Genomic DNA, 24,837 nt, shown 5'->3' with positions numbered 1-24,837 from the left:
ACCAGTGTGATGGGAGGGTAATTGGTAGAACTGGTTGAATTGCAGTTTTTCACAAGACGACTTTGGCAAATGGCCGCGACGACTTCTGGGGAAATTTCATATCCTGGTTCACTGCTGTGCCCATCGGTGAACTGACGGACGAGATCTAGATCAGAGGAAGTATCAAGAGATGAATCATGGGAACGGCGTGACAGCGCATCACCGTCAAGGTTTTGCTTGCCAGTCCGATACTGAAGCGTGGAAGTGTATGTTGAAAGTGCAGCAAGCCAACGGTGACTGGCAGCATCAAGTTTAGCAGATGTCAGGATGTATGTCAATGGGTTGTTGTCTGTAACCACAACAAAATTAGCACCATACAGATAATCATGAAATTTGGCTGTAATGCTCCATTTCAATGCTAGAAATTCGAGTTAATGAGCAGGATATCGCGACTTACTTGTGGATAACCCACGACTAGCATACGCGATGGCTCTCAAATGACCATCTTGCTCTTGATAACGAGCTGCACCGAGACCTATGGCACTAGCATCTGTATGTAATATGTATGGCTTCTTCGGGTCTGCAAACCCCAGAACAGGTGCAGTAGTTAGGTGCTCAATCAAGGTTTCAAAGGCACTCTGACATTCTGACGACCACCTTCCTCCAAAAGGTGTATGTTTCGAGCCGTGTGACTTGAAATTGGACCCTTTCTGTCCAGTCCTACGGGGTGGTGTATTGCCCCTTGTCAAGTCATTCAGTGGCTTGGCTACTGCGGAATATCCCCGGATGAACCTTCTGTAGTAACCAGCAAATCCTAAAAATGAATTTAGCTCCTTCAGGGTGCGTGGAATTGGCCAGGTCTTTAAGGCAGAAATCTTCTCTGGATCAGTCTTCACCCCTTCCTCAGATACCACATGACCCAGGTACCGTACAGAGGTTTGGAAGAACTTGCACTTCTCCAGGGATAACTTGAGGCCATATTCCTTCAATCGGTTAAGGACTCTTAGCAGGCGCTTTTCATGCTCCTCCAGGGTTTGTGAAAAGACAATCAAATCATCGAGGAACACAAGAACTTCTTTCAAGTGAAGATCTGTCATGCACTTTTCCATGAGGCGCTGAAAAGTTGAGGGAGCATTGGTAACGCCTTGCGGCATGCGATTAAACTCCCAGAATCCTAACGGGGTAACAAAGGCAGTTTTTGCTTTATCCGCTTCATTCATCTCAATCTGGTAATAACCAGACTTGAGATCCAGCACGCTAAACCATCTTGAGCCAGTCAACGCTGAAAATGATTCCTCCAGGTTGGGGAGGGCATAGGCGTCTTTAATGGTTTGGAGGTTTAGCTTTCTGTAGTCAATACACAGACGGACATCACCATTTTTCTTGCGCACAACTACAATAGGCGAGGCAAAAGGAGAATCGGACTCTCTGATTACTCCCGTTTTTAGAAGATCTCGCAGATGTTGTCGAACTGCCTCTATATCCTGTGGATGTATTGGCCTTGGGCGCTGCTTGAATGGTGTCTCGTCATTCAGTTTGATGTGGTGTTTGACTTTTCCAGTTCTTCCAAAATCCAGATCGTGACAAGAGAAGACCTCCGGTATTTCTTTCAGTTTGCTTATAATCCTGTCTCTCCATTCCTCTGGGATGGGTGAGTCAACAAAATCGAAATGCAGATGGTGCGAAGAACTTGCAATGGGTTCGGATGAGAGAGAAGTTTGATGTGACAAGATTTGAGGTGCCATGACGAGATTTGCAATGGTGCTCTGAGATGGAATTGACACTTCTTGCTCCGACTCATTTTTGAGTATGACGGGAACTTTATGGGGGGTATTCTTTGCAATGGTAATGAGACAACTTGTCACACAGAGTCCACCAGCCACTGGAGATGAGGGATGTTCAATGAGTACACAACAGCCTGCATTTGGAGTGTTGCCATAGATGGAGCCCTCAACCACAACCGTGTGTCCTGGAGGAATTGTAACTGATCCTTTACTTGAAACGCTCACAACACCTTCGCTGCCCAACTGTGTTTGTTGGCGCCGCAGTTGGAGCAGTTGCAGGACAGCTCTGTATCCATGTGTCTCTGGCTGGAAAGTGTCTTGATTTCTTTCCACATATTGGTCGTACAATGGCTCAAGGGTATTCATACCAATCAGTACTTGTGATTGAAACTCTGGACGGGAATCCGGAACCACGAGTGCTAGTGTTGCTACTTCTGTGTCTGCACCCACAAAATCTTTGGAGAATGTAATTATCATTTCAATGTAGCCCAGGTAGGGTACAGTTTGGCCGGCTGCTCCTTCAACTTGCAGAAGGTCAGAGAGAGACTTCAAAGGTTCTTGAGAAAAATATTTATTATAAACTGCCACAGGAACAGTTGTAACTTGGGATCCAGTATCAAGTAAACAGGAGCACACTTGACCAGCGATGCGGACTTCACTTGTACATTTCGATCCAATTAACCCTTTCGGTAGACATGTTTTTGTGATTGGAGAAGAAGGAGTAAGCTCAGTGCAGGTAACAGTTGTAAGATTCTTGGGACATTTTTGATCCAAAGCAGTTCCAATTCGTCCCGTAACAGGAACTGGGGTCAGTTTAAAGAATGGCCTGTGCTTGACTTCTTCCATCTCTGCAGCTTCTCTGCATGTTGTCTTTTCTTGAATGAGACCAGAGCAGGATTTGGGGGACTGTCACATGTTGCTTTAATATGCCCCTCTTCACCACATTGGTAGCAATAACCGGGTCTTGGTCCAGACTGTGCAGAACCGTAGTGTCGAGCAGCAGGTTTGGCATGTGGGGAACCAGCACCAGTCGATGGTGTCTTCGCTGGTACAGCTTGTTTTTTTCCTGATTGGGCGGCGATCAAAGCTGTCAATTGTCTCTGTATATCTGCCAGTTGCTTTGTAAGTTTTTCCAGTGTTGTACTTTCATGATCTTCCCCACCAGCATAAGCGTATTGTGCTTGAGTTGCGGCTCTTGTCTTGGATGGGCCGAGATGCTGCTTCATGCGAAGGGTCTTTGCGGCTTCTCGGTCCTCTTCTGTGCGCAATAGCAGCAATAGTTCAGCGAACGAAGGATGGCGGATTTTGCTTACGTTGCCTGAGTTGGAGCTCGGACATTAAGACATTGTCCCAACAGCCTCTACAAAACTGGTTGAGTAGGTGTTTATTGGTCTCCTCGAATGGAACTCCCCCTCTCTTAACAGCTAAATTGAGAGCAACTTGCAGCCGCTGAAGGTATGATGATGCCTTTTCATTTGCGTCTTGGAACGTATCCATAAATTTAGCATAAAGCTCATCTCCGTCTTGCACAGTGCCGTACGCTGAATCCAGAATATGGAGATAGACTGCAGGCCGTGTTTCAGGCTTCAAGTGCTTGACCATGTCGGCAGCGGGAGGCAGAAGACTCTCAAAGATTTTGCGCGATCGCTGCAAATCGGAAACAGAGGAATCATTTAACAGTAAATCCACAGTAACACGCCATGTTTCATAATCGGTTTCATTCTGAGGCCGGGGCAATCTCCCAGAAAATACTCTGAGACGCTGGCTGGAGAGATGAAGCATCGCACTGTCTTTGTTTTTAACGATATGCTCAACCACATAACGTTGGACTTCTGGTGGGTTCAAGGTAGGTGAAGCAATATTTGGGAGAGAGGTTCTGGTTTGGGATTGGGGTTTATGTTCAGTGTGATCGGAGAGCAATTCCTGACTCTCGGTAGTGGCAGTGGGGGTTGACTGTGTTGCTTGGGCAGCAGAAGTTGGCAGAGTTTTAGCTTGGACTGGGCCAAGCTGCGTAACAGAGTGACCAAGCAGGGACATCACATCGTTGAGGACCTCCGTAAAGTCCTTACCAGTTAGCTTAGCTAACTCTTTTAAATCAGATAAATATGCGTTTGTTTTCTGTTTCTCTATGCGAGTAGCGCAAACAGTGGACAATTCGGATATTTCATAAATTTTACCATTTCGACTCACAAAGGTGTAAGGCAAAATGTGACGCAGCGCGTTAATAGCATCAGTAAAATTATACTCAACAACCCACTTATGCCTAAACTCAGATTCCCAATCATCAATAATCTCACACTGACCAATCGAACCGTATTTAGACAAAAATTCCACGACCTCTTCATTTTCTTCAGCCTTTGTATCACACTCAATCAATACTGCATTATGTATATTTATGCCATGTTTCTCAATTATGTCCATTGTAAAGTTATACTCTGTCCACACACAGACACAAACACACAACTTAAGCTGCTCTCTCTCCTGGCTAGCTCGCCACTAATTTTGTAACCTATACGTACTACAAATTAGGTGCAATACTGTATATACAGGGTTTTATGGGCTCAGAACAGAAGAGTAGGGTTTCGACTTGGAGAGAGAAGGCAGAGCTTAAACTGTAGTTTGGTTGACACCGTGTATTTAAACAATTTGTGAGGGACAGCAGATATATACACACAATAAGTTGAATGGCCATTCAACATGAAATAAATCGGGACAACAGTGACTATATACATACATACAATTCAAATTTCATTAATTAATATTTCTGGATCTGAATTAATCTCAGTTCAGACTTAGAGTTCTTAGGGAAAAAAAAGATGGCAGTACAGCTCGTGTACTGCAGGTTAAAGATGGGGGAAAAAATGTAAAGGGTCGGCTCGAGAGCCTCCTACCCGCCCAAACCGAACAGGTGGTGGGATTTCTGGCTGGAATCCTCCAAGAATACTCCTTGGACTAGATGCTCCTTTCTTTAGCTCGCCATCAAAACAAAAAAAGCCTGGCCAGTGTAAGAGCCAGGAACATTCTTTTAAATCCATGTGTACACAACATATCTTCTTCCTCCATATTGTACAATATAAATCAATAACATCAAAATCACAATATGCAATAAAATGTCAAAATAACTATTAGCAGCATCAGTGCACTAAACATGCTTATTATCAAAACACATTTAAAAGTACATTTAACACACAAATAGTTATCAAAAGGTTTAAATCATAAACTTTGTATACAGACGATTGATAATATGCTACAAAGACTGTTGCAATGAAAACAATCGAAGAGGGATAAATGCTAACTGTGCTATGTTCATAAATATGGACTCACCAACAGCTTAATGAGAGAGAGAAAAAAAACTCCGGCGCTGGTAGTCGGCTCTATAAAGTTACAAATTAGGCATTTTAGTTTATACTTAGTTAGCACAATATTCCAGGTAAAAACGAGGATTAAAAACCCTACCTCGAGCAAACAATCGATCTGTCAGCTGGCAACTTCCTGCTACCGGCTTATAAGCCCAGCTAATTGGACCGCAGCAGTCACGTGACCAGGAAGCACGCACAGCGCTCAAAGAGTAACTAGTAAGCAAGAGCATACCAGTCAAATACAAAAAGGTATAAATTTGGCACCTGCGTTACACTTAGTTCGTATATTTAGTATTGTTTGATTATTATATATATTTGAAATATATATATAATAAATTATTGAACATTGCCGCTCTCTGGTGTCAGTTGCCGTCATCTTCCCCTGCAAACCATAACACAAAGTTATGACAGTTAAATTTGCCACTGCAAGGGGGCAATAATGGTGCCACTGTAGTGATGCAGTCGCCTCCCACCCAACACCCCAACCCACCATCATAAATTTCAGAAAAGTCGGCGGAAGTTATGACAGTTACATTTTTCCACCACAAAGTGGCAATATTGGCACCACTGCTGTGATACATTTGTATCCCACCCATCAAAAAATTTGGGACGATCGGAGCATGTGGAAGGAAGTTATGACGGTTATAATTTTTCCACCACAAGGTGGCGATGGTATGAATGAGCATCTTGGCATGATCATGATCAAAGCTACATGTCCGAGATCATCTAAAGTGCAGTAATGTCAGTTTGATCGGTAATGACGTGGGGCAGATTTCGCCGCCAGACTCCGCCCAATTTGAATGGTTATGAACAGGTACTGACCCAATGGGCACTTCAGGGTGTCATCAACAGCATTTTTACCAAAAATTATCAAGATCTGAACTTGTGGAGCCTGCAAAATACAGGGACTTTTCGTGCATATTAAGGGCCTCAAAAAGACGTATAGAAAAAAAAGACCCTTGGGTGCTCTGCATTGCCCCTGTGGGGATTGCTCTGCTGCTCGGGCCCTAAAAAGCAAATTAACTTTTGAACAGTTTCAGAAACCGGAAAGGGAATATTCCAAATCATTGATTGACAGCTAGGTCAACCAATAATTGTGTCCATTTTCACCCAGTTGTTAAGTTTTCATTCTGCTTAACTTAAATGCTCCAACTCAGGGCAAATTATTCAATAAACAAATAAATATACTGCCAAGATTTGGACACCTGGTATATTGAATGACCATAACATGAAATAGTAACATACAAAAGGGTAGGTCTGTAAAAACTTAATGCCAACTGCTCTCTTTATTAATGCGCATTAGTAAGGTGTAGCGCTAAACTTTCATGTTTTGACAACTAATATTCCTGGAAATAAACCTGCAAATATGTTTATATTGCTTTTATATCGATTTTTTTTATACATGCTTTTATGAAACAGCTCAACACAAAAAGGACACAAACATTCTCTCTCACACATGCCTACCACTTCTGACATAGGCTCACTTTAAAAAGCTTTTCTGCAGTCAGCAAAGTGCCTCTCCTCAGTCTTCATATCAGTCAAAGCCTGCGACTCCTTTGAGAAGCCCCTTGTCCTCCCACATGTTCATTGCTCTCAAAATCAACATTGTTGCCACCGGTGTAGTGGTTGCAGCATGTGTTGCTGGTAGTTGTTCATTGTGGGCCGCCTCCTTCAAAGGGGAGTAAAGGGTTCTCTGCATCAACAAGCAGCAAGCAAGTGCTTAACTTACTCCGGTGATAACTCAACTCGCAGCAACAGTAGATGGAAACAACTTCTTGCAAGAAGAGCCACCTACCTGAACCTTGCCATTCAATATTTTGACCTCCTTCCCTCCTCAACGACACCTGGCCCCAGTCTATGAACATTACATCATCACACCCAAGACAATTGGGCACACACGCACCCCCCCTCCCCCACCCCACGCCTTCACCACCGTTTGTTTCCCCTCGGGGTGATGGTCGGATAGCAGCGCTTCATAGCAGCGGTCGCCTTCCAGGGCCCCAACTCCCCGACCCTCTGTTGCGAGTTGTCGTGATTAAATGTAACGTGTTTATGTGTGCATTGCATGGAGGTTTTTTCCCACTCCAGACTGGGCCCTCTTAGGAGCCCAGTCTAGATTGTATTTTTTTACTCATCTTCTTCACCAGCGTTTTACCTTTTTCTTATGTTTTACGGGGCGCCTTTGGCGACCCATCAGCGTTCCTGTTCTGTAACACGGTACACTGTTTGTTTGTCTAATCTTGAACGGGTTTGTGCTGAAAACATAGTTTCGTTGTACTTGTGCAATGACAATAAAGTCCTATCCTATCCTATCCTATCCTATTTCAAGATAGCGCCGCTGCAGTGACAGCTGCTTGCAGAAGCTCTCTCTTATGTTATGTCCTTCTTTAGGTTTTGCAATGTTTCCCTCTTGTTTTCATGTGTTTTGGCCTTTTGATTCAAGCCAAGTTGGGACTGTGCAACGAGGGTGGCACTTTCATAGCATTTTTTCGCTACTTTTAATACGTTTGAGGACTTTTTGGATCTACCCTTTTGCCACGACACGGTTGTTTGCATCAGAGACCAGTTTCTGGCTCTCTCCCCCCCAAAAATGTATATTTAATTTTCACAATTGCTTGTAATGTTAAGCATATTTGTTTTGAATTAATCATGGACTAGAGCAACAAAAACATGCAGTTAAAGGCCTACTGAAACCCACTACTACCGACCACGCAGTCTGATAGTTTATACATCAATGATGAAATCTTAACATTGCAACACATGCCAATACGGCCGGGTTAGCTTACTAAAGTGCAATTTTAAATTTTGCGCGAAATATCCTGCTGAAAACGTCTCGGTATGATGACGTCAGCACGTGACGTCGCGGATTGTAGAGGACATTTTGGGACAGCATGGTGGCCAGCTATTAAGTCGTCTGTTTTCATCGCAAAATTCCACAGTATTCTGGACATCTGTGTTGGTGAATCGTTTGCAATTTGTTCAATGAACAATGGAGACAGCAAAGAAGAAAGCTGTAGGTGGGAAGCGGTGTATTGCGGCCGACTGCAGCAACACAAGCACAGCCGGTGTTTCATTGTTTACATTCCCGGAAGATGACAGTCAAGCTTTACCATTGGCCTGTGGAGAACGGGGACAACAGAGACTCTTACCAGGAGGACTTTGAGTTGGATACGCAGACACGGTACCGTGAGTACGCTTCCAAACATTTGATCGCTTGCCCGTACGTGTGTGCCGCTATGTGCATGTCACGTACGTAACTTTGGGGACTTTGGGGAAATATATGTGCTGTATGAACTTTGGGGAGGTGAACGGTACTTTGGGCTGTGGGATTGAGTGTGTTGTGCAGGTGTTTGCATTGTATTGGCGGGTTATATGGACGGGAGGGGGAGGTGTTTGTTATGCGGGATTAATTTGTGGAATATTAAATATAAGCCTGGTTGTGTTGTGGCGAATAGAGTATATATCAGTGACGTGCGGTGAGGTTCATGGCTGGTGAGGCACTGACATCATCACAGTCAGATTTACAAACATATGAACCCTAAAGACTTTCTTATTCACCATTTGATTGGCAGCAGTTAACGGGTTATGTTTAAAAGCTCATACCAGCATTCTTCCCTGCTTGGCACTCAGCATCAAGGGTTGGAATTGGGGGTTAAATCATCAAAAATTATTCCCGGGCGCGGCGCCGCTGCTGCCCACTGCTCCCCTCACATCCCAGGGGGTGATCAAGGGATGGGTCAAATGCAGAGGACAAATTTCACCACACCTCGTGTGTGTGACAATCATTGGTACTTTAACTTAACTTTAACTTTACACATACAAACTGTAGCACACAAAAAAGCACATTTAATAAAAAAAAACGTTATTATGGTCTTACCTTTATGTAATATATTGGGTTGGAGGCAATAACCAGGCGAGGTGATGAAGTACGTCTCTTTACTGTAGACTTCAGAACAGACTCAACACACTTGACGTCAGGTGCGCAACACCACGTAAATCGTTGGCCAACCAAAAAGTAACCACAGTACGCTATAGCCAACATTAACCAGGAGATGGCAACAGACAAACATTGATCACTCTATTACATTCCTCCCCTTTTAGAAATGTAGAAGTTACTCAATAGAAATAAACAACCCAACCAAAAAATGCAGCAGCTCAATAAGAAGCCAAAAAGTGCAAAAACAATAATGTTCGTGTTGGAGGAGTTGTGAATGAATGAAATATGAAATCCGTGCTGCAGTCTGCAGGTGTACCTAATGTTGTGGCCCTGCAGTCATTCACAACTCCTCCAACACGAACATGATTCTTTTTGCACTTTTTGGCTTCTTAATAAATAACTTTTTTAAATAGATTCAATTTTGCACGTGGAAAGTTTAAGTGTGGGCTTTAGTTGATATAACACTCCCGTCAGGGGGTGCATTCTCCGGCGGGAGTGCATTCTCTACCACCAGGAGGCGGGATTACTGCGAGCCTCACACAGTGCGTCTTCGCAGCAGTTTTATGATTGCTCAGCACAAGAAATACGTTACACACATACAGTTGTTGACAAAATACACTGTACATTATATACCTCAGCTAACTAAACTATGGAAATGTATAATATAATTCATATAGCAATACGGTCTCACTGCACAGCAGGCCAGCAGTTAGCCGAGTCCGCAATCCATGGTGAGGCACAACTGAGTGACGTGCCTCAACTGGCTGCTGATCACCGCACCGTCTCTTCTCAGTATTTGAACGGCAAATGTAAAAATTCAGCGATTTTGAATAAAAATAATCTAAAATGTGAAGTTAAATGGAAAATAACTTTATAGTATAATCACTGGATACATTTAACAATTTAATTAATTTTTTTTCTTTTTACATTTTTTTTCTTTCCATGATGGCAGGTGAGGCCCCGCCTCACCTGCCTCTAGTGACTGCACGTCACTGGTATATATATGTCTTGTGTTTATTTACTGTTTTAGTCATTCCCAGCTGAATATCAGGTCCCACCCGCCTCTCACAGCATCTTCCCTATCTGAATCGCTCCCACTGCCCCCTAGTCCTTCACTTTCACTTTCCTCATCCACGAATCTTTCATCCTCGCTCAAATTAATGGGGAAATCGTCGCTTTCTCAGTCCGAATCGCTCTCGCTGCTGGTGGCCATGATTGTAAACAATGTGCAGATGTGAGGAGCTCTACAACCTGTGACGTCAGGCGCATATCGTCTGCTTCTTCCGGTACAGGCAAGGCTTTTTTTATCAGCGACCAAAAGTTGCGAACTTTATCGTCGATGTTCTCTACTAAATCCTTTTTTAGCAAAAATATGGCAATATCGCGAAATGATCAAGTATGACACATAGAATGGACCTGCTATCCCCGTTTAAATAAGAAAATCGCATTTCTGTAGGCCTTTAAGTTATTGTTTGGCGCTGGATTCCAATAAGAAATGTTGTCAGACACTTGTTTTTATATAGTGGTTAGTAAGGGTGTGGAGAAAAAATCGATTCGAATTCAAATCGCGATTCTCACGTTGTACGATTCAGTATCGATTCTCATTTTTCAAAAATCGTTTTTTTTTAAAAAAATTTATTAATCAATCCAACAAAATAATACACAACAATACCATAACAATGCAATCCAAATCCAAAACCAAACCCGGCCCAGCAACACTCAGAACAGCAATAAACAGAGCAATTGAGAGGACACACAAACACGACACAGAACAATCCAAAAGTAGTGAAACAAAAATTAATATTATCAACAACAGTATCAATACTAGTAACAATTTCAACAAAGCAGTGATTAAATATCCCTCATTGAAATAATCATTAGACATTTATAAAAAAAATTAATAAAAAAAAACAAACAAAAAAACAATAGTGTCACAGTGGCTTACACTTGTATCACACCTCATAAGCTTGACAACACATTGTGTCTAATATTTTCACAAAGATAAAATAAGTCATATTTTTGGTTCACTTAATAGTTAAAACAAATTTACATTATTGCAATCAGTTGATAAAACATTGTCCTTTACAATTATAAAAGCTTTTTACAAAAATCTACTACTTTGCTTGCATGTCAGCAGACTGGGGTAGATCCTGCTGAAATCCTATGTATTGAATGAATAGAGAAACGTTTTGAATCGGAAAAATATAGTTTTTGAATCGAGAATCGCGTTGAATCGAAAAAAATCGATTTATAATTGAATCGTGACCCCAAGAATCGATATTGAATTGCATCGTGGGCCACCCAAAGATTCGCAGCCCTAGTGGTTAGAGTGTCCACCCTGAGATCGGTAGGTCGTGAGTTCAAACCCCGGCCGAGTCATACTAAAGACTGTAAAAATGGGACCCATTACCTCCCTGCTTGGCACTCAGCATCAAGGGTTGGAATTGGGGGTTAAATCACCAAAAATGATTCTCGGGTGCGGCCAACGCTGCTGCTCACTGCTCCCCTTACCTCCCAGGGGGTGGAACAAGGGGATGGGTCAAATGCACAGGTTAATTTCACCACACCTAGTGTGTGTGTGAGACAATCATTGGTACTTTTTACTTTCTTTTATATATATTTGCATCAACACAAAGACATATACTTACAGAGGCTCTCTGGGTTGCAGTCAACACACGTCACCAACACACGCTGGATGGTGTAAAGGCAAGAACCCCGATCCTTAAAATCGGTGAGTTCTCATAGCAAATCAAGAGGACTTTGGCAAGGTGAGCATGTATCCCCTGCCAGTGTCCATTAACCTTAGCTGCGTCTTTATTGGTGCTCTTCAGACTTTTCATTTCAGCAGTGTTAACCATCAACTCTTCTCAAAAAGTCCTGGCCTTGCTCAAATCCCTCATTGCACATCTTTAGTTTGTTAAACGACAGGATATCACAGTCTACCCTGCAGGTTACTCAAAGGTTTGAACATCCACTGAACCATTGTTCAGGGTCAGGTTAACTCGTTCAATCAAAGGTTCATTTCATATATAATTGTAAGCATACTATCTTCTCCATCTATCTATCTATCTATATATACTATCTTCTCACCACGTTCTACAGAGGCACTATAGAGAGCATCTCTGTCTGGACTGGAGCCTGCAATGCCTCAGACTGGAAGTCTCTGCAGAGAGTGGTGAGGACGGCGGAAAAGATCATCAGGACTCCTCTTCCTCCTATCCAGGAGATCGCAAAAAGCCTCTGCCTGACCAGGGCTCAGAAAATCTGCAAAGACTCCTCCCACCCCCACCAAAGACTGTTTTCAATGCTGGACTCTAGAAAGAGGTTCCGCAGCCTCCATAGCAGAACCTCCAGGTTCTATAACAGCTTCTTCCCTCAGGCCGTAAGACTCTTGAACGCATCATAATTATCCTCTCAATTCCCCCCAAAAATGGATTAACTGGCTGGAATATAAAGACAATATAACATACATCCATAAAACTGGATGCATATGCAAAAGTGCAATATATTTTTCTGTACAGTAATCTATTTATTTATATCTGCACCTTATTGCTTTTTTATCCTGCACTACCGTGAGCTAATGCAACAAAATTTCGTTCTTATCTGTACTGTAAAGTTCAAATTTGAATGACAATAAAAAAAGGAAGTCTAAAGTCTAAAGTCTATACTACCCGTTATTATACATGAATATTCAATAAACATCATCAATATATAAGCAACATTAAAATACCTTTGAGTTTGAATATTTAATAGACAATCCCAAAAAGCCATCTGAATTGTAAGTAACAATCAAAATAATTGTTTGACGTTACTGAAACTAATAACTGTCATATGAGATCATGACAGTGAGCGTGTGATGCGATCGCTCATCGCAGGTTATTAATGATAATAAACACAATTTATATACAAATAAGAACAAATAATCAGTATGATCCAAAAGTCAAACACACTTCTTCAATCATAACCTAGTTAGTGTGTGTTCAATTAATATGATCGCTCCTTTCGTGTATGATAAATGACAGCTTGCACCTCCCACAATTGAGATAATTGAAACACCAAGTAGATCAGATAGATCAGATCAGATAGGTCTTTAATGTCATTGCACAAGTAAAATGTCAGCTTAAGAGTAAAAATGAAACAGTCACCCAGCCCGTGTTCGTGGTGGACTCATTGGTCAGACCCCTACTGGGCCTGCCAGCCGTAGAGGCCCTGCGGCTGGTGGAGCGAGTAGATGAAGTAGAGGATCCAGGGGAAACATTTAAAAACAGGTTTCCCACGGTGTTTGCTGGTCTAGGTAGGCTCAACGGGGACTACAGCATTCGATTGAAGGAGAATGCGAGGCCCTATGCAGGGTGCCAATTCCTCTGACAGAAAAAGTAAAGGAGGAATTAGAGAGAATGGAAAAGATGGGGGTCATTTCGAGGGTGGAAAGGCCAACATTGTAGTGTACAGGCATGGTGCCCGTAGTTAAACCTAATGGGAAAATCAGAATCTGCGTGGATCTGACCAGACTTAATGAGGCAGTATGTAGGGAGAGGCATATATTGCCATCAGTAGAGCAGTCACTTAGACGTAGCAAAGGTATTCACCAAGCTGGATGCCCGGTCTGGTTTTTGGCAGATTCCCTTGGCAGAAGAAAGCAGAGAACTTACAACATTTGTAACCTCGTGTGGCCGTTTTTGTTTCAATGTCCTACTATTTGGAATTAGCTCAGGGCCAAAACACTTTCAACGCCGCATGTCGCAGCTCTTAGAAGGACTGACAGGGGTTGTTTGTCATGCTGATGACATATTGGTGTGTGGGGTGGACCGGCAACAGCATGATGAGAGGCTGACAGTGGTGCTCTCCAGACTTCAGGATGCTGGGCTCACCCTAAATGAAAAATGCGCATTCGCAGAGCCAGAGTTAGTGTTTGTGGGACACAAAATCAGTGGCGAGGGCATAGCACCAGACCCTGAGAAAGTCAGAGCAATCACAGACATGTCTACTCCACAAAAGGTAGCAGATGTGAGAAGGTTTCTAGGTATGGCAACATACGTGGGTGAATTTTTGCCTTTTTTCACAGACATAACCAAACCGTTACGGGACCTGTTAGCAAAGGAGAGTGAGTGGGTATGGGGAGAAGTGCAACAGGCCGCATTTGAAAAAGTGAAAAGGGAGCTGGCCTCAGACAGGGTGCTGGCACAGTACAGGCCGGGTGCCAAAACGAGAGTGTCCGCAAACGCTTCTTCTTTTGGGCTCGGGGCGGTTCTCACTCAGATGCAAGAGAACAAAGATTGGCGGCCAATAGCATACATATCAATCAATCAATCAATCAATGTTTATTTATATAGCCCTAAATCACAAGTGTCTCAAAGGGCTGCACAAGCCACAACGACATCCTCGGTACAGAGCCCACATAAGGGCAAGGAAAAACTCACCCCAGTGGGACGTCGATGTGAATGACTATGAGAAACCTTGGAGAGGACCGCATATGTGGGTAACCCCCCCCCCTCTAGGGAGACCGAATGCAATGGATGTCGAGTGGGTCTAGCATAATATTGTGAGAGTACAGTCCATAGTGGATCCAGCATAACAGTAAGAGTCCAGTCCACAGTGGGGTCAGCAGGAAACCATCCCGAGCGGAGACGGGTCAGCAGCGCAGAGATGTTCCCAACCAATACACAGGCGAGCAGTCCACCCCGGGTCCCCACCCCGGACAGCCAGCACCCCATCCATGGCCACCGGACCTGTGTGTCTCCCCCTCCACAAGGGATAGGGGGGAGCAGAGGAGAAAAGAAAAGAAACGGCAGATCAACTGGTCTAAAAAAAGGGGGGCTATTCAAGGCTAGAGTATACAAATGAGTTTTACGATGGGACTTAAATGCTTCTACTGAGGTAGCATCTCTAACTGTTACCGGGAGGGCATTCCATAGTACTGGAGCCCGAATAGAAAACGCTCTATAGCCCGCAGACTTTTTTTGGCTCTGGGAATCACTAATAAGCCGGAGTTCTTTGAACGTACATTTCTTGCCGGGACATATGGCACAATACAATCGGCAAGATAGGATGGAGCTAGACCGTGTAGTATTTTATACGTAAGTAGTAAAACCTTAAAGTCGCATCTTAAGTGCACAGGAAGCCAGTGCAGGTGAGCCAGTATAGGCGTAATATGATCAAACTTTCTTGTTCTTGTCAAAAGTCTAGCAGCCGCATTTTGTACCAACTGTAATCTTTTAATGCTAGACATAGGGAGACCCGAAAATAATACGTTACAGTACTCGAGACGAGACGTAACGAACGCATGAATAATGATCTCAGCGTCGCTAGTGGACACAATGGAACGAATTTTAGCGATATTACGGAGATGAAAGAAGGCCGTTTTAGTAACACTCTGAATGTGTGACTCAAACGAGAGAGTTGGGTCGAAGATAATACCCAGATTCTTTGCCGAGTCGCTTTGTGTAATTGTTTGGTTGTCAAATGTTAAGGTGGTATTATTAAATAAATGTCGGTGTTTAGCAGGACCGATAATCAGCATTTCCGTTTTCTTAGTGTTGAGTTGCAAGAAGTTAGCGGACATCCATTGTTTAATTTCATTAAGACACGCCTCCAGCTGACTACAATCCGGCGTGTTGGTCAGCTTTAGGGGCATGTAGAGTTGCGTGTCATCAGCATAACAATGAAAGCTAACACCGTATTTGCGTATGATGTCGCCTAGCGGCAGCATGTAAATACTAAAGAGTGCAGGGCCAAGAACCGAACCCTGGGGGACTCCGCACGTTACCTTAACATAGTCCGAGGTCACATTGTTATGGGAGACGCACTGCATCTTGTCAGTAAGATAAGAGTTAAACCACGACAAGGCTAAGTCTGACATACCAATACGTGTTTTGATACGCTCTAATAAAATTTTATGATCGACGGTATCGAGAGCAGCGCTAAGATCAAGAAGCAGCAACATAGATGACGCATCAGAATCCATCGTTAGCAGTAGATCATTAGTCATTTTTGCGAGGGCTGTCTCCGTAGAGTGATTTGCCCTAAAACCAGATTGAAAAGGTTCACAGAGATTGTTAGACACCAAGTGTTCATTTAGCTGCTGTGCGACAATTTTTTTGAGGATTTTCGAGATAAGTGGAACAGTGCCAGAGGAAAGTGATACGTTTATAATATTTAGCACTGATGGACCTAATAATACAAAAAGCTCCTTGATAAGTTTCCCAGGAAATGGGTCAAGTAAACATGTTGTTTGTTTTGTCCCATTAACACATCTTAACAATTCCTCTAATGTTATTTCATCAAAGAGAGAGAAACTATTTTGGAGGGCGGTGTCCGTCGTAGATACAGTCGTATCTGTGTTAATAGAACCCAGTTGTAGCTGCGATGCATTGTCTTTAATCTCCTTTCTAATGAGTTCAATTTTCTTATTAAATAAATTCATAAAATCATCTGCCGAGTGGGTGGAGCTACTGAGAGGAGTCCCTTGTTGGGTTAGCGATGCTACTGTACTAAACAAAAATTTAGGATCATTTTTGTTGAGGTGGATGAGATTTGAGTAATATTTAGCTTTAGCTAAGGTAAGCATGTGTTTATAAGTTATTAAACTATCACTCCATGCTTGATGGAAAACCTCAAATTTAGTAGCACGCCATTTGCGTACCAGCTTTCTACACGATAATTTATGGGCTCTAGTTTCTTCTGTAAACCATGGGGTGCGCCTTTTAGGGGCTCTTTTTAGCTTTAGCGGTGCTATACTATCAATGGTGTCGTGCAGGGCATCGTTAAAGTAGTGAGGTTATCAATAGAGCCGACATAATTTGGGAATGGTGCCATTACCGAAGGCAGTAGGCCAGCAAGAGTCATCGTTGTGGCAGCATTAATGTTGCGGCTGCTATAGTAGTTATTATTATTAGTTTGTTGACAATGAGTCAGAACTTCAAATTTTATAAGGTAATGATCGGACATTACTTTAGTATACAGGAGTATCGTAACTTTGGAGGTGGTGACACCCCTGACAAGCACTAGATCTATCGTATTACCGTTGCGATGCGTAGGTTAATTTATTATTTGTGTAAGACCACAGCTATCAATTATAGTCTGGAGCGCCATGCACTGAGGGTCCAATGGGGTATTCATATGGATTTTAAAGTCCCCCATTATGATTATATTGTCGGCGTGCGTCACTAAATCAGCAACGAACTCTGAAAATTCACTGATGAAGACCGAATAGGGTCCTGGGGGGCGGTAGATAACAGCCAGGTGGAGAGGCAGCGGTGTGACAAACCTCATAGTAAGCACCTCAAACGAGTTATATTTATTATTTAGGTTCGGGGTAAGGTTAAAGTTTTTGTTGTATATGAGTGCGACTCCCCCACCCCTTTTAATGGGACGGGCAATATGCGCTCCCGCATAGCCAGGAGGAGACGCCTCACCCAGCGCAAAGAAATCGTCTGGTTTGAGCCAGGTCTCGGCGAGACCAATGACGTCAAGATTATTGTCTCTAATGACCTCATTAACTAATAACGTTTTGGAAGATAATGATCTTATGTTTAAGAAGTCCATATTATAGGTAGTGGGCTGTTTTGAGGAGTTTTTGTTGAAATTATCCGTAGTAGCAATATTAATAATGTTGCGTTTATTATGTGTAGTGCACTTTAAATAATTTTGACCATATCTAGGAATTGATATGACGGGAATTTTCCGATTGTTTGCTTGATGTTGTGATAAACTGAACGCATCATAACTTGCCACCTCAGTAGAGTGCATGTCTACTTCTGACACAGTCATCACAGAAAAAACATTTTGTGAGTTGTGTATAGGCCTGCAGTTCACCCTAGAAACAGACCACAAGCCACTGTTAGCTCTGTTAGGAACAAAGGCACTGGATGACCTACCCCCGAGAATCCAGCGCTTTCACCTCAGGCTCCTCAGGTACTCATATCAAATAGTACACGTCCCAGGGAAAGCATTGATAACGGCAGATGCGTTATCACGCGCACCCATCGTGCGCACACTCACAGAAGATGAAAGGGAGCTAGAAGGGGAGGTGAAGGTGTTTGTGGAATCAGTGCAACAGTGCCTACCAGCATCTAAGGCAAAACTACAACAGATTAGAGATGCACAAGGGCAGGACTCCATATGCAGACGGCTTAGAGAGCTATGCAAACGGGGGTGGCCCAGACAGGAAGAGCTGCCAGAGCAGTTAAAGCCCTACTGGATGTACCAGGGCGAACTATACTGTGCAGGAGGACTTTTAATGAAAGGTCAGAGGATTGTGATTCCTCAAACTATGCAAGCAGAAATGCTGGCCCGTCTGCATGAAGGTCATATGGGTATATCTAAATGCAAAGCAAGAGCAGAGCAGTCAGTGTGGTGGGTGGGCAAAACGAGTCAAATCACTAAAATGGTGGCACAGTGTGTAACATGCATTAAGAGCCAATCACAGCATCCTGAGCCCATGATCTCATCAGCACTACCCCAGCGCCCCTGGCAAAAGGTGGGGGTGGATATGTTTTACCTGAAAGGCAGCTCCTACCTGTTAGCAGTGGACTATTATTCGAGATACATTGACATTGAGAAAACCCCAATTACCACATCTAAGGGGATTATCAATACACTTAAAGGCATGTTCTGCAGGCATGGAGTCCCAGAGGAGCTACGGAGTGACAATGGTCCACAGTTCCCATCAGCAGAGTTCACAGCCTTCGCCAGAGATTATGACTTTTTGCACGTGACAAGTAGCCCTTACTTCAGCCAGAGTAACGGAGAGGCGGAGAGGGCTGTCAAGTGAAATTGTTGTTACTTAAGAATGAGGAGGACCCATACAGGGCAATGTTAGCATATAGAGTCACACCATTGCACCATGGGCTGTCACCAAGCGAGCTCCTGATGGGAAGACGTCTCCGCTCGCCGCTGCCACAAGCGTCATCCAACCTCAAACCACAACGGCCCAGAACAAAGGCCTTCGAGAAAAAGGACTATCAGCTGAAATGCACACAGGCTCAGAACTTTGACAGCAGACACCGGGCCACACAAAAGCCCGAGCTGAGGCCTGGACAGTCAGTATAGATATCTCCCTCAAAACAAACAGCTACAGTGATCAGAAAGGCCGACACTCCACGCTCCTATGTGGTCGACACTGGAGCAGAGGAGGTGAGGAGAAACAGGGCTCACCTTCAGGCTCTTCCTGAGCCACAGCTCCAGACACAGTCGGCTCCACAAGAGCCACCAACCCCACAAAAGGAACACAGAACAGAGAGGGAAGCAACACCAGGTACACCAATCAGAGAGCAGGTAACCCAGACACCGAAAGCAAGAGATGCTCCAAGACGGCAGGTAAAGCCACCGGGGTGGCTTAAAGACTATGTCTTGTGAAAGGACAGGACATAACGAAACACGTCTTGTGTAATGTCGAAGCCTAAAGAGGCAATTACTGTTTGATTGTAAGTTGGCAACACTGTTGTTTTGTTGTTGTTTTTTTTGTTTGTTAGTTTTTTTCTTTCTCAGGGAGAATTGAGGATGGTAAGGAATTTGTTATGCAATTCTCATACATAATGCCGTTATAGAGTGTTAGGTTGATTCATTATAAATGGTGATCCTTATTTATAAATACATTGCAATGATTGTTAATTCCTTGTTGTACATTGGAGAAGGGGAGATGTAGTGGATGTCTCTTATGGGCATCCGCAGTTGTGTATGTGTGTTCGGGGCATGCGCAGTTGGTTCAGTAAAGTCTACACCACTGAAGTGGACAGCCGTGTGTGTGTGTCACTGATTTCTACACAACAGAACTTTGTTTTCAGCACAAACCCGTTCAAGATTAGACAAACAAACAGTGTACCGTGTTACAGAACAGGAACGCTGATGGGTCGCCATAAGGCGCCCCGTAAAAGATGGGAAAAAGGTAAAACGCTGGGGAAAAAGATGAGTAGAAAAATATAATCTAGACTGGGCTCCTAAGAGGGCCCAGTCTGGAGTGGGAAAAAACCTCCATGCAATGCACACATAAACACGTTACATTTATTCACGACAAACTCGCAACAGAGGGGCGGGGAGTTGGGGCCCTGGAAGGCGACCGCTGCTATGAAACGCTGCCATCCGACCATCACCCCGAGGCGAAACCAGCGGTGGTGAAGGCGTGGGGTGGGGTCGGGGGGGGTGCATGTGTGCCCAATTGTCTTGGGTGTGATGATGTAATGTTTTTTATAGACTGAGGCCGATCTGCAAAAGTTCGACTCCAGGTGTCGTTGAGGTGGGAGGGAGGTCAAAAGCGTCCTCGGGGGTGTTTTTCAGAACAGCCTGGTCTTGTTTTCACAGCGTCAAGACCATTCGAGTAAGACTGGAATGTGTCAGGCTTGTCACTGACAGTTTGGTTATGTTTTAGTTTTCCCCCTGTTTGTGTTTACTTCCGGTCAGCGCTCTTATTTTGGTTCCTTTTCCTGCACGTCTCCCTGAGCGCTTGTTTCCCTCACCTGTACCTGGTTGGCAGTCTGGCACACCTGGTGGCAATTGTCAATCAGGCCACTATTTATACCTGCCTCGCCCTCCAGTCAGTGTTGGAGTGTTGGAGTATTGTATGCTGTGGACTGTTTGCTGTCTCCTGGTTCCTCGTATTTTGTTTCCTGTTTGCCTGTTTCCGTGTTCCTGATTCCTGTTTTCTGGCATTTTGTTTGGACATTAAATTTTGTTTTTCTGCACCAAGCCGGCCATCTTTGCATCTTGGGGTTCGTCACCACCACTACCTGACAGAATGAACATATTCCGGATCAATCGAACACCGGTACTTCCTGACCACAGCAACACATCGTGGACAAACCGAATTGAAAGCATACTTGCTGATTTGGTGGGGTGAAGGTTTTTTTTCGATCATGCATAATTTCAACATAATAATACATCAAATATTTCACACATTTCTTTCATGTCTTTTAACGGCATGTCAGAAAAGGAGTAGGAAAAAGCTAAGCTTAGATGAGATTCAGAAGTGTAAGAAACCAATTCAACAAATTAATATTCATAAACACACGAAAGTACAACAATTGGTGCCTGTATATATTCCCAGGTAGCGGAGATAAGTAAGACGGTGCTGCTGGTGCTAACAAGCTGGCAAACAGAAAACTGGCATAAAGAGCTCTGCCAAGCAACAAACAGCTCCAACTAGAACACAGGTATCAAACTCAAGGCCCGGGTGCCAGATCTGGCCCGCCACATCATTTTGAATGGCCTGTGAAAGCCTGGAAACAATATGCATCAATAAAGTAGTTTATCTTTCTTACTTTTTTTATTTTGACAGGAATAAAAGACATGTAGTACATGCAATTGTATATCTTTTAAACTTTATCTATCTAATAATGCTACAGATCATACATTCAAAACATTTTTGGAGTAAAAACATATGTAAATACCTACTCAGCCTTATGATTTCAAAGCAAGTTATCCATCAAATTGTAAACATGACAATACTTTTTTTTTTAAACTTCAGACTTTGAGGGTCCAGCCTTAGACTGATATTTTTTTTACTCTTTCCCCTTTCCCAATATCACCTTTTTCCCACTTTTTTTAAGGATCGCCGTAAGTGGCTGAGCCGTTGGCGGTCCCGTCTTGTCCCCTTGTAACGTATGTCTGCTCTTAGTGGGACTGTGCCGAAAATTACATTTCAGTTTTTATGTGTCTTGTACATGTTAAAGAATGGACAACAATAAAGCATCTTGAATCTTGAATCTTGAATCTTGAAAAATCCTACCGTAAGAAAAAAACTGGTACCATTTTTACATTTACAGTTATACACTGTGAAAACAGCAACCATATTTTTAATGCAAAAATCGAACAAAAAACTAAGTCCAATCAAATCACCAGAATTTTACTGTAAAATAGAGCGTGACCATTTTACTGTTAATTTCATAGTAAAATTCTGCCATTTTTTTGACCGCAAAATTGACAGATTTTTTTTTCTTACAGTGTAGGTACAAATATAAATTTACTAATCAAATGCATAGGTAATCGTGTGACAATATCACGCGGCTAATCCTTATGTTTCTTTTATTGATGTTGCAAGCGGCCGGCCATCTGAGGGCAGTCAAAACTGGAACGTGGCCCTCAATGAAAACAAGTTTGACACCCCTGAACTAGAACAAAATCTAAAATGTTAAACGTATCAACACTGAGCATGTCAGAGTGACACACACACACACACACACACACACACATTGGGCAGGAAGTGCACGTACTTGACTTGTCTTTGAGAATCTCCAGGGAAGCAAAAAGCAAAGACGTCTGGTGTTTTCTCCAAAGCTGTCTATTAGAGACGACGTGGATTCTTTGCAGGGCCAAGAAGAAACCTTCATTGTTGTCTTGGGGAATAAAAACTGAAAGAAGAGATGGAGATTGTTTGTCTTCTCGCTGTGACTCAACATGAAAACGACTCTTCCAACAACCAGTTTGTTTTGTAAAAGTGAATAAAAAGTCAGTAAAAACATAAAAGCTAGTAAAACAGTTGTTGTTGGCAACGTGCGCTGACACCAGCATAGAAGAGCAGTTTGAGGTCACAGCCGTTGTAAGGTAGGGAAGCTACGTCTCAGACATGGTGGTCTGCAGTACATGTGCGCCACAGAGGACGGTCCTGGCGTAGACTTCATGAACACGCAGTCGTCTGCAGAACTTCTCATGTCAGCATGATATTAAGATGGCTATTATTGTGCTTTTGCGTTTACTTTGTTACATCTAAATCAGGGGTGTCAAACTTACGGCCCGCGAACAGGTTTTATCCGGCACGCGGGATGAGTTTGCTATGTATAAAAATGAGCCAACATTTTTGAATGAAAAAAAACTGCGGTTCTAAATGTGTCCTCTGGATGTTGCAATAGCAATTCTTTGTATCTTTGTAGATGATGCTCCATATGTACAAAAAAATACACCACATGATGTTAATGCGCTAGTCGAGGAAAATTAGCAAACTATATAAATAACATAATAATAATAATAATTGAATTTGATATAATTATTTATCTTGACAGATTGATAATTAACACCAATGAGTTGATTGATGAACATTATCACATAATTTATTCAGAAAGTATAAATAACAAATAAAGATAGAATACCATTAACCACAACGTGTAAGTGTAAAATAACCTCAACAACATTATGATTTGTACATTTTCAGAATGTGCTTGTTCTATTTTTAAACAAAGAAAACAATCTGAAGTGGTCTTTATTTTTAAGTTATCCTGCCGTAATTTTACCAGTCCGTCCCACTCGTCCCACATTCTCCATGTGGCCCCGGATTTAAAATGAGTTTGACACCCCTGATCTAAATACAGTAAAGGGCCTCTCTCAATTCTGCGAACTTTGGCACTTCCTTCATAGCTCTGGACCTAAAACTAAATGTCACAAGATAGGATTCCCCCCAAAAAGACTCAGTAGTACGGTAAGTTTAAGCTTGTCTTTTGATGGCAGACATTGATTTTCAGCCACATTATAGGCTGCCCACATGTATTGTAGGACCACCAGACTGGAGGCCATTTCCATATACTCTAATATTGCATACTACATGTTTTGGTTGCATCTTCATCTGAAATCATGTTATTTTTCTCACAGAACTTGTAAAAATTAGCAAAACAACCTCAATGGGAGAAAGACTGAGTTAGAACCTGCAAAAAAGTGGAGAAAGAAGAGCAGACCCGATGTGCCAGATTTGCGTCGCCGACAGAGTCTGCACCCCATGCCGCGGGAGCACCTAACAACATAAAATGTGGATTGCAATTTGCCAAACCATGCCCAAATCGTCAATGATGCACGGCAATGCAACCTGCAGCATCTCAACAAAAATAAATGCTTTTGATATTCTCTACATCAAATCCCTTAATCATAGTGCCAGGTCCCATTTTGGGGCCGCGAGTTCCCTGTAGAGGGCCGCCAAAAAATATATGTTTCTCAGCTGTGGTCCATATGGGCCACAGTGGTACTCAGTTGTAAATTGTAATACACTTTTCCACCACTTGTGGTAGTACTAACAATCTAAAAAAACTGAAGAAGTCTGGAGCTATAGTCATGGTGTAGTTTAAGCGCAAAAATATTGACTAAAGTGTTGAAGCTGTATTTTCATTTGCACTTTAATTTTATTGACAGTTTATTTAACAAACATATTCAATATAAAGTTAGTTAATTTGTTTTAGTACAACATAATTGTGTGTACATTTATTTTTTGTTATTCATGAGTCCCTTCTTATGCATTATATTTGGTTAGTACTTATTTTTCTAATTAGCCTGACTAATGTATGTGTTAAATAAATAATAATCATTGTGATGAACACATGGTTTCATATCTTTTGACAGGATTGTAAACTGTAAGTAGGTTAGAGATAATTATTGAATAGGATTAAAATCAAGAGTAAGATTACCAATTCAGTGTTAATATTTCAGCCCCTCTGTAGTGGAAAGGTTGGGTCCCGAGATCAAAAATGTTAAGAACCCCTGCTTGTGTACGTGTTGTACAACTTTTTGCTTCTTCTTGCCACCATGGTTGCCCTAGGCCTAGGGCTTTGTTTGTTTCCTCCTCGGTTTGGAGCACACACACCATTGACTACATTATGGAGCAGCTTAATAGTATTCATGTCAAGTGTGGCTCCACACCTCTGAGTACATGTGCACTCCTGCAACAGGGGACAAAAACTTCACAATGGACACACAAAGAAACAGAAAAAAGAAGGTAAAATGCTGGTTTTCTTTTTTGCATCCTCTTCAACTGATCTTTTCCTGATGGAGTTCTACTACAGATGCTTGAGGAAATGCTCCAAGAGCA

The sequence above is a fragment of the Nerophis lumbriciformis genome, linkage group LG06 (assembly GCF_033978685.3).
Source record: "Nerophis lumbriciformis linkage group LG06, RoL_Nlum_v2.1, whole genome shotgun sequence".
Taxonomy (NCBI): domain Eukaryota; kingdom Metazoa; phylum Chordata; class Actinopteri; order Syngnathiformes; family Syngnathidae; genus Nerophis; species Nerophis lumbriciformis.
Note: the sequence above shows the minus strand (reverse complement) of the source record.